Below are 12,439 nucleotides of genomic sequence, written 5' to 3'. Positions count from 1 at the left end.
CCCCTACGTGACTCCTAGTGTCTTCTAATTTTAAAGAAACCTGAACTCAAAATACACTATCCAGTATCTACAGTATAAGAAGAATAGGTAAGGACAATCAGCCCATTTCATGGGAACGAATTCTGAGTGCGCATGTCACGAAAGTGGCTCTAATATCTGGAACCTCCACCAGATGGTTCTCCCAGCGTATAGATATTATACAGTATGGACACTTCACGTCGGTACCTTTGATGTAGCAGGACTGATTTCAATGACCTTCAAACCAGTTTGAGCGTGAGATTCTGCTTTCTTCCAGGAGTTGGCACTGACATCACACCAGCTAGCAGTCGACACAGCTGAAATATAACACATACAATTAATACATCTGATACATTATGCACTCAAATAAAATAAATTGGACCGATGAAATAATAAATCCGTCATTAACTGTAATGTTTAGACTCTAGAGTTCCTTTATATTGAGAGTTGAGACGTTGACCACAACAGCAATTAAAATATATAATGATTTGATAGCGCTGAAAATGGAAAAATAAAACTCCTATAAGAAGTAAAACCATTTACCTACATTATATTGTATAGAAATATTAAATGAATTTGATACACAATTGTATAATGTATTATATTATTTTATAATATACATAAAAAATATTATTACAACTAGTTTGTCACTGAGAAATAAGAAAAAGATATTAACTTGAATTTATCTGAAACAGAGCGTTAACTGGATTATGCAATAAGGTAGGCGATGTTTGGATCCTGTGTCTCAACTCTTAATTATACTCAATTATTACCTTAGAGTACGCTCCATTACACTAACCTCTAGCGCTTGAAAGCGGAACTAAACGCCGGCGCACAGAGAAACAAAACACAGGAAAATTCGATCAGTGACCATTGTTTGTAATCCCTATTCTCTCGTTTTCCATTCCATTGGATCCCGGCCACTTAGTCACTCGTAATGAGTGCACCTCTGCACATTAGTGTGTTGGAAATTGTGCCACTGTCACACATCTGTGACACAGTGCATGAGGTTTGGCCACTAAAGGGAAACTAAGAGGTGGAGCTTAAATTGAGAGGATTCAATCCGGCATCGGAATTGGATTACAGTGTGGCTTAGTGGCTAGAGCGTCAGTACGTAGAGCTGAAAACCGGGTTTGAATCCCGATGCCGGAGAGAATTTTTCTCTGCTCCACCGATCCTTCATCTATGTTCACCGTTGACATCATACGCCCTCTTCTGTAGCCTCACACAAAGTGCCATTTTGAGTTGAATTTGTAGATTGCATATTTTAGAGCTTTTTACTTCACTCGCATAAAATAACTATTATATATATATATATATATATATATATATATATATATATATATATATATATATATATATATATACAGGGACATCATTTTATTTTTACTTGCATTTTTATTGTACCTGCATTTCTGAATGTACTTCACTCCCACCCCTTCACTAATGTCCTTGCTCCCGTCAGACACACAAACTTACGGCCGCTGTTGCATTCGAAGTCTTCAAGCAGTGAAGTAAACACTGCAGTGTATAGTGTGTTTCATAAATATGGTTGCGTTTTCTATAGAAGAAAGAACCTATATTAATAATATCGTACTAAAAAATTATATTCAAGAAACGATAAATTTAATTTCAGAGAATATGCTTCAAAATGTTTTTAATAATATGCGTAAGGAATTGAAGCCTGCGTTGTAATGAACGGCAACCATATTCAGCAACTTGTTTAAAAATTCAGATTAGCTTATTTTGAATTGAGGTGGCTAGAAGCAAAGGAATGCTAGTGACATTTGCAATAACATGAGTTAAGTGCATCCAGTGTAAGCAAAAGTATCTAAAATTTTAGTGGCAAAGGGATATTTTAATCGCATCACAACATTAAAATTTAAATAAAAATTTCACCGATTTTACGAAAGCTTAAATATTTAAACCCCATTTTCTCAAAAGTAACTTAAGTGCACTTACAATCCTTTACTTATGAGCCTCTCAATTTAAATGCACTCTCTATATTGTATGTTAACATCAATAATTAATATGCTAAATAAAGTAGACATTACATAACGAACATAGCCGCCTGAAAATTTGAGTTAAAAAAAAATGTTACTATTCTACTGTACGTTGATAAATTCTGTAAAAGTGATCATCAAACTGAAAATCGTAATATCGTATTTCCCTACAACATAATGGATACACTACTTTTCTCTCCTTCTATACCTAGTAAAATGATTTGTTTACATATTGCACTAGTAACATCAAACTCCTGTAATAGAAGGGGGCAACAGTGTTTCCGAGTATAGCCAGGTTAATCTTAAAAATGTTGGTAAAAATAAAGTGATGTCCCTGTATATATATATGGGCTCTGATACATTTTTGAACTCATCTTAATGTGTGTAATCAATGTAACATGATTAAAGTATGTACTGCTATTTGAAAAATTGATGACGTCACGTGTATCTTGTACCATAATGTATTACATGCACCAAATCTCCACAATCATGTTAGCCCCTCGTTCGGACATAATGCTACCTATCAAAGCAAAAAAGTTAAAATAGGTGCACAAGATAAATGGGACAACTTATATATATATATGTGTGTGTGTGTGTGTGTGTGTGTGTGTGTGTGTGTGTGTGTATGTGTGTGTGTGTGTGTGTGTGTGTGTGTGTGTGTGTGGCCAGAAATTGTCACGTTGTAATGTTAGATATTCGTTCTAGTTTGAAACTGCGTCCTGAGAATCTTAGCTCTAGCACAAATTTACGAAAAGATAAAGAATTCTTAATAAATTGCCAAAATACTCTTCATAAAAGAAGATCACAAAATCATCAGGTCGTATATAGCTCCACCATTGACTTTATTATTTTTTACTTGTTTATTTAACGACGCTGTGTCAACTACTGGGTTATCTAACGCCGATAGAATTGGTAGTTGGTATTTGGCGAGATGAGTATTCGTGATATGTTATCTGACAGTCGCTTTACGGTTGGAGAAACTTCGGAAAACAACCAACCAGGTAATCAGTCAAAGCGGAAATCGAACCCACGCCCGAGCGCAACTGTGGACCAGCAGGCAAACGCGCTACCGCCTTAACTACGTGAAAATTCATACACAGGTGTATACTATAATGAAAATAGTTAATACAATATTTATCTGTCAATACGAATAAGATATAGACATATATACCTCCCCAAAAACAAACCTGTTCTTTAGAATATATTTTCATCCAATTTCAGCATATGTCTTTGACATAACTATCAGCACTTCTACATTTTATTGTCGTTAGCTTGACCTGTAAAGGAAACATTCTGTCGTCGACATTACTTGGCATAAGAGCTAATAAGCAGCTGATATGGATTATATGGACTATTTCGTTTATATCACGTCATTCCATTTTCGACCAATGAAGTGTAATGAAATTTTGAATTCCAACCAATCACAGTCAGATTTTGCGATAATTTTCGCAGCTAGATTTATCGCTATCAATTTATCGCATGGTCGTTCTTTTGTTTAGTCGTTGTCGCCAACTGTTTCCTCGTAAATTGATGATCATGAATACATTAAGATGCAACTACACGGTTAAACTTTTCTTTCAACTTTAAAGTAATGAATGCAAGATTGATATTTAATATTAATTAATATATTTACGCAGTGAAGACGACGTTCAAAACGCGCACCATGTAGACACAAAATCTTCATGCATCTTAATTGAACATACCTTTTATACTTGACTATTTCAATATTCTTCCCAGATTGCACGCATACGCGATTGGAATACTGAACTGTGTAGATGCAGCTTTAGTTCCGTTACACACTACAGCGAGAATGCGTTTGTCGAGCTATAAAAAATGCTTTCGTGTAGCACTGATTGTAACGGTCGAAATAAGACACAGCTGACATTGGTCCTGCTCCCACAGGTAATATAACCTATAAGTAGCCTATAAAATTGTATCTTGTCAATGAAATGAAACGTTTAATAGAAAGTCAGATGTTCAAATTATGTAACATCATCGCATATCAAACCCAATGACCTTGCATAGTAATAATAAGGTCTTTTCATCAAGCTGCCTTCCGTATGGCGTAATAAAATTCGTGTTTTATTTAGGCCTATCTATACAGAGATGGCTTCACTGTGTAGCAACATGTCTCGCTGTGAATACATAAGCATTGGTATATAGCTGTCCCCACTGTTACTGTTAAATTAAATTATGATTTCAGCAGCTAATGAAAATGTATTTATGTTATAATAATAAGAGAAAAGTGCAGTACATGTAATTAACATTGTTAAACCTGTATTTCGCTTTTCGCAATTGGGATTACTGAATAATAACGTCGAATTTCTTTATTGCAGTAATCGATATTAATCTACGAGTATTTCAACTTCAGAATGTCTGAATAGGTTAAGTATTCGTTAAGAAACTATTATTAACATTTTGTGCTCGAAATTTAGGGATATATTATTTACATTTTTATTTTATTCACGAAATAGTCCTAATAAATGCCAATCGAGATCTGAGATTTCCCAGATAAATCCACTCGCTTCGCTCGTGGAATTATCGGCAAATCTCAGACCTCTCGAGACATTACTACAGATAAACTATATCTAATCAGGGTTTACTACAAGAGATAAAAGATAGGAAAACAACACGACTGTATAATAAATTCATGTTGTGATACAGCAAACTTATAGGTACATAAGGCACACCTAACGATAACATACTGCAAACTCGATGGTACATGCATTAAAGCCGAACAAATCTTCTTCAGCCTTTTCAGATTAATATTCTACGGAAAATAATAAAAAGGAGATGGAAAAAGGAATAATATAAGCTACTGCAAAAATGAGTAAATGAAATTATAAAGATCGGTAAAAATATCTTGAGAAATATCATTCTACGGGGAAGAGATAGCTTAGGCCCACTTGTCCGGTAGGTGCTCGAAATGTTGCAAGAAGACTTGGTCTCAACGTTTGAGTTTCTGGCGACATAAAATGAATATGACTCAATGTTGTACTAAAGCGAAGAGCAAAATAATAATCATATATCAGAATGGGACAGATTCAGACGAAATGCAGAGAAAAGTTTGAATTTTATTTTTTGAAAGTGTGATTTTCTGTGTCGTTTGAAAAGACACCGAGGTGTAGCTCACTGCGTTTCTACCTTACTGTGTACAATATGTGATTTTCGGCACAGCGAGGAAAACATACAACAAACCAACCTTTATTACTGTATCTCAATGTACATTATTACAGCAATGTAACTTTTATTTTTCTGCTCTAAAAAGAATCAAATATGTTTTTTTCTGACTAGAAGTTCAAAATAGTTTTAAGAAAAAGTCTTTCAAAGGTTCAACCATTTATATAATAAAATGTTCTTGATTAAAATATCGAAGAAGAGAAGTATGTGTTGAAATTATTAATTTCTTGCAACGAATTCGAAATTACATTGTCAGGAAAGAAAAGATGGTATTAAAAATATGTACTAACATATTGGAAAAGATGAACGGAAACACAGCTGTTGATGTTACAACATGGAAAGCAACACAACGTATCAGCTCTGAGATATCAGAAAGCAATGCGACACGTAAACCATGACCCGGACGTCACAAGTGAAGAGCTTGCATATTAAACTTTCACACTGTGCTGCCTCATGCGTTACAAAAACTATCTAGATCCACAGTTAATTGAATCTTCTGTTCCTCCATGCTCCCGATTAAAAGCAAATTGATTACTTATTTCGTGAACAACTAACTTACATACTTCAACTATATGCACGTTGGAAAGACATTTGAAAAAATAAAATTAAAATGTCAATTTGTAAACTAAGTTTAATGGCCTAACAATAAAGTAATGACCTCGAAAATATGAACTTATAGACCAAGAGAAGAGAGTTCATTGTCCAAGAAAGGGACAAGAATTTGGAAGGAAGAGTCAGTCAACAATCTGATTTGAGCCTGTCTTGTAGATGTTATGAAGACTTAATTCAAAATTGGGTTTATTTTCTCTTATGTCGATTACCTGGTTGGGTTTTCCTCAGGTTTTCCCCAATAGTGAATAGTCTATTTCCTCTCACTACCATGAATCCCAGCGACTCCAGATGACCTAGGATTTCATACAATGTTTTTAAATGGCCCATTAAAATAAAAGTAAAGCTGAGTTGACACTGTTAGTACAGACGTGGACAAATTATTAGACTAAATTAATGCATGCTGAAACTTTCCATCTGGAGTGTCAAAATGGCTTTAGAAAAGGAAGATCATGTGTAGATCCATTATTTAGTATGAAACTATTGTTAGAAAAAAGAAGAGAATTTAATTTAGAAACCCATATAGCTTTTATTGATTTTGTGAAAGCTTTTGATAAAGTCCGAAGAGACCTTTTATTCGACATATTACAAGATAAAAATATTCCAAATTTGCTATTACAAAATATAATACAAATCTACACAGACAGAAAAATAAGTGTCAAAATAAATAACTGTATATTCGAACGAAAATTAGTTGATAATGGAGCTCGACAAGGTTGTCCACTATCACCAACTTTATTGAATATTTATATAAATTAAATTATTTTAAAATGGAACCAAATCTGCACATCAGGAATCAAAATAACCAGTGCTCTAACATTAAATACCTTACTCTATGCCGATGATCAAGTCATAATTTCCAATTCAGAGGATAATTTACAAAGAGGATTATATACATTAAATAACATATTACAAGATTCTGGGGTGGAAATTTCAGCACAAAAACCAAAAGTAATGGCATTTTTAGGACAAGACCCAGTCAGAAGTAAGATAATACACAATAACCAATGCCTCGAAAAAGTACAAAATTTCAATTGTCTGGGTTATGTAATATCTTATCAAAATGAAAAAGATGTGAACAAGAAAATTACCAAATTTACACAAGTTCTAGGAATAATAAACAATACATTAAAAGTTAAATTAGTACAAAATCTACAAGAATAAAAATATATAATACACTAGCATTACCCTCCCTTTTATACGGAAGAAAGATTTGGACATTAAAGAAAAAAGATATGAACAAAATCAAAGAAACGGAAGTGAAATTTTTCAGGAGGACAGCAGGATATACTCTTTTAGACCGAAAAAGGAATGAAGAAATTTTAGAACAATTAGAAGTAGTTTCAGTAGAAAAAAAATCAACAGATACAAATTAAATTGGCTAGATCATATAAGAAGAATGGAAAATTCAAGAATTCCAAAAATTATGATGCAGTATAAACCTAGAGGACATCGCCGACCAGGAAGACCTCTTAGAAGAATGCTAGATGGGGCCGAAACAGATATACAGAGGCCTAATTCGTGACGGATGATGATGATGATCATAATTCAATGTGCAACGAAGCTGTATTTATCGGTAGAAATAATGAACAGAAATGTATTTTACACAGATATAATGAACAGAAAATTGAGTCTTGAGGTTATTAATATTTTGTGAACATTCTCTTATTCTTTATTAAGACGTTGATTTTGCAAGGGATAGGCCTACTGGAAACCAAAGTTTGACACTCTTTGAATATCAACATCATTTAGCCAGATATCAGACAGTACTTAAATGAGTCTATGTTTTGTTGTAAGCCTCTTTTCGTCCACTTTCTTCTTCAGTATAGATCACAGATTTTCAATTTCGTTCATGTCCGGTCTTCTTGCAGGCCATGGGAGAATATCTTCTGCAGTATATAATTAAAACACCAGTAGTACCAACATAGCCAGAAAAATATGCCAGAAGATGTAAACAATCATATTTACAACAATAGAGACTCTGTGAATTATACTGATAGTTGAAATTACGAATTATATTATTTCCAAGAAAAATGTTTTAATCTAATAATTTGTCCACGTCTGTAAATGGAAGATTATAGAGTCACGATAGAAGTCTCTAAGTTAGGAGTTCACTGAACTTCATGCATATTGATCCTTTCTGGGGTTAGAAATGATTCTGGAACTTGCTCCTCAGCACATTGCCTTTCTTTCGTATCAAGATCCATAGAGCAGGGGGACTCTCTTCCCTAAGCAGCATTACGTCTCAGAGACATATACGAGAACTCTTTTACTTCTAACTTCTAATAAAGAAAATACTCAAGAGGAACTAAGTCTGAAAGAATCCTGATCCTCCCCTTTCATTCTATGTCCCGTGATGCCAGTCTAACACTGCAGCAGCTCCTTCCAGCAACAGAGCATACGTTGTTGGTGATTTGCTAGGGTTGGTATAGGCTGGGCGACTTTGCAGGTGGCATTACACCGTGTGTTTCGTTGTCAAGTGACATATGGTCCATGTTAGTGACGCTGGGAACCGTCTGCCTCTGCTCCAGAGGGGAAACTGCAGGAGGGATCAGACAGATTTACTGAATATGGCGTAACCGCCTCGCTATCTACCGTGGATGCTTTCGAATAGCGACACTGTGTATACTAATCTGTTATAAAGAAAAGTGCCGTGTCTGCTGTATGCCTCAGATAATACGACTCCAAAGGTCATCGGCTTTGAGGATCCGAAATGTTTGTCTGTAACTCTGATAAGGTAGAAATGAGTTTCAACTCATGAGTATATTAATGTTTGGTTATGAATGTAATAGTTTACAAAATATTCAAGGCTCAATGTTAACAAAGCAGCTATAGGGTTACGACTTCATACGCCAGCGAGTTCAAGTGGAAGTTATTGTGCAGAAAAACCACGGATTTTTCCAAGCACTCTTCTTTCTCCTCCCATCACTCTATCATTTAACATTCAGAATCTTTTTCTTCAGTGGGTTATTTTACGACGCTGTATCAACATCTCAGATTATTTGAAGTCAGAATGAAACGAAAGTGATAATGCAGGTGAAATGAGTCCGGGGTCCAGCACCGATAGTTACCCAGCATTTGCTCGTATTGGGTAGAGGGAAAACCCCGGAAAAACGCTCAATCAAGTAACTTTCCCCGATCGGGATACGTACCCGGGTCACCTTCTTTCGCGGTCAGACCCACTAACCGTTACCGATATGGACAACATTCAGTGTCACATACATGAAGTAAATGGGAAAAACGTTCACTTCCATAGTGATACGGGTATATCTGTAGACCTCATGTTCGACGGCAAACGTAACAAATGGCCCATTCAATACAGTACATATGAATCTCATACAATGGACACGAATAAGTCAAGTATACATACATACATGCATACATACATACAGTATATACGCACATACGTACATACATACATATATACATACATACACATGTACACACATACATACATACATACATACATACATACATACATACATACATACATACATACATACATACATACATACATACATACATACATACATACATAACACACAAATATGTCGTTTATCTTGCTTGCCATCATATCCAAATTTTGCGTAATAAATCTCAGTCGAAGACGATGAACTATTTAAGAGGCGATCACATTTTTGGTATGAAGAAAGTGAAACCTACGTATTTTTGCCTTATATATGTGATAGATAAAAGAGTTATTATATTCTTAATTCAGAAGGCTTTAAAAATTCTCACTTTTCCAGATTACCTCATTGCACATTGTAGTTTCTGCTGGCACTTATATGGATAATTGCAGTCAAAGTTTTATAAGATAGCCTAGTAAGATATCTATCGTAAAAGAAGAAATCAAAGTATATTACTATATTATAACTGCAGATACTTGCTGTAATTAGTTAGAGACGTCAGTATCATCAATATTGGTCCATCGTTGTGGCCGAGGGGTTAGCGAGCCTAACTCCAAAACCAGCGGGCCCGGGTTCGATCACCGCTCGGGACGAGTTGCCTGGGTGAGATTTTTTCCCTCACTCCTATGGATGAATAACAGGTAACTTTATCAGGCGATTGGAACCCCATTCATCCTCCCCTATCACCCTTTCATTCATCATCCCGCCATTTCTTCTGGTTTTCAGATAGTTCCACAGGCGGCCCTCCGAAGCTGCTGGCTCTCTCGACCGTCCTCCGTGGATTGTATTCAAGTGATGATGGATAGCTTTTACAACGGAACCCGGAGCAGACCTTCTCGGGGGAGAACTTCCGCCTCGGATCGTCAAGGGGCCCTTGGGAAGGGGGTTGCCGGAGGAGTGGTACATGGACTGTGTTGGCTGTAGGGTCCGGTTGTTAAGGGGGTCAAGGGGTTAGGTCGGTGCGCGTAGAGGATCGGTGGGCAAGCAACACATCCCATATGGGGAGTGTACAATAGACCTCAGGTCGTAGTGCGTGGGATGTTCCCTCCCTCCCTCCTAACAAGAAAAAAATCATCAGTCTTAAAAGAAATTGGAACAATTCATTTTTGGATATCATAATCTTCAAGCCATACATATTGGCAGTATTTTTTAATTATTTGTATATCCTTTTCGCATTACAGTTTCTTCTCCCATATGCCTTTTTCTTAAAATACACAAGTAATGGATTCAGCTGCAAATCTACAACTAAAAAAGAAGACAATTTCGAAACATTCTCCGAATATATAGAAAACTCGTAGATCTTGAAACGTAACTGAAATATAGAGTAACATAATAGGCTTAGATAAGGGATGCTCATGAGAGCGCCCTGTAGCCTCTCCTGGGGCGATAGGGCGAAGACTGGGCAGGTATAAGTGGACCAGGCAACGAGTGGATCAATTTATTGCATTTACATTGACAAAATAAATTCTAAACAGAAGCAGTGTTTTAAGAACAAACGTAAACTTAAAATTCTGGGCATTACATGTGTGTTTGTGCCACCAGGCAAATAATATCTGGAACAATCGATCTTCTCGAATGCAGCCGAATCATAGATGCCAAATGTTTATCGCATGCACTTAGTGAATCGGCTATGAGAATTAGCTACAAAATTGGCCACTTTTTGTATCCGTGAGCGTAAATATAATTTTTTTCTAATAACTCCGAATAGACGTCTCCAATAGGCTCTATAATTTTTAAACGTGATTCCTGATTGTGATCACATCCACTGCATACATTTTTTAATTCTATGGCAACCAACACTTACTTTAGTTGTTAAGACTTTGACATTCTTGATATGACAGCGGTTGCTGGGTAACACGTCGATATACATATTGAGAAAGGAAGTCCTACGGCTAAACGTAAAGGTAAGATCTGAAAATATTGCTCTACATTACAGTAAGAAATGTCTACACTTACTTACTTACTTACTTACTTACTTACAAATGGCTTTTAAGGAACCCACAGGTTCATTGCAGCCCTCACATAAGCCCGCTATCGGGCCCTATACTGTACAAGATTAATCCACTCTCTATCATCATATCCCACCTCCCTCAAATAAATTTTAATATTATCCTCCCATCTACGTCTCGGCCTCTCGGCCTCTACAAAGGTCTCTTTTTCCCTCCGGTCTCCCAACGAAAATGAACATAAAATTTTACAAAATATTCAAGGCTCAATGTTAACAAGGCAGCTATAGCGTTACGACTTCATAGGCCAGCGAGTTCATGTGGAAATTATTGTGCATAAAGAGCACGGATTTTTCCAAGCTCTTTTCTTTCTCTTTCCATCACTCTATCATTCAACATTCACTATATATATTTTTTTAGTGGGTTATTTTACGACACTGTATCAACATCTCAGATTATTTAACGTCTGAATGAAACGAAAGTGATAATGGAGATGAAATGAGTCCGGGGTCCAGCACCGATAGTTACCCAGCATTTTCTCGTACTGGATTGAGGGGAAACCCCGGAAAAACCCTCAACTAGGTAACTTGCCCCGAACAGGATACAAACCCGGGACACCTTGTTTCGCGTTCAGACGCACTAACCGTTACAGGTATGGGCAACATTCAGTGTCACATACACGAAGTAAATGGGAAAAACTTACACTTCTATAGTGATACAAGTATTTCTGCAGTCCTGATGATCGACGGCAAACATATCAAATTGCCCATTCAATACAGTACATATGAATCTGATCCAATGGACACGAATAATTCACGCGTACTACATAAACATACACATGCTGTACATAAATACATACATACATACATAGGGCGTACATACACTTATACACGCATACATACATACATACATAGGGCCTACTACATAACGTATACACGCATACTTACGTACGTACATACATACATACACACATACACACATACATACATACATACATACATACATACATACATACATACATACATACATACATACATAGGGCGTTTATACACTTATACACGCATACATACATAGGGCCTACTACATACACGTATGCACGCATACTTACGTACGTACATACATACATACATACACACATACATACATACATACATACATACATACATACATACATACATACATACATACATACATACATACATACATACATACATACATACATACATACATACATACATACATACATACATACATACATACATACATACATACATAC

The 12,439-nt window shown here is 36.0% G+C and overlaps 1 long non-coding RNA gene across 1 annotated transcript in view; it reads right to left on the bottom strand.

The window, feature by feature from the left end:
• Positions 1–235: 235 nt before the first annotated feature.
• LOC138702207 (uncharacterized) overlaps positions 236–12,439 on the bottom strand; it is a 740,902-nt gene continuing 728,698 nt past the window's right edge. Inside the window, exon 3 of the long non-coding RNA XR_011332803.1 lies at positions 236–335. This is a non-coding gene — a long non-coding RNA (uncharacterized lncRNA). The remainder of the gene's footprint in view (positions 336–12,439) is intronic.

Source organism: Periplaneta americana, chromosome 6, assembly GCF_040183065.1.
Source record: "Periplaneta americana isolate PAMFEO1 chromosome 6, P.americana_PAMFEO1_priV1, whole genome shotgun sequence".
Classification (NCBI taxonomy): Eukaryota; Metazoa; Arthropoda; class Insecta; order Blattodea; family Blattidae; genus Periplaneta; species Periplaneta americana.
Note: the sequence above shows the minus strand (reverse complement) of the source record. Positions and strands in the feature narration are given on the sequence as shown.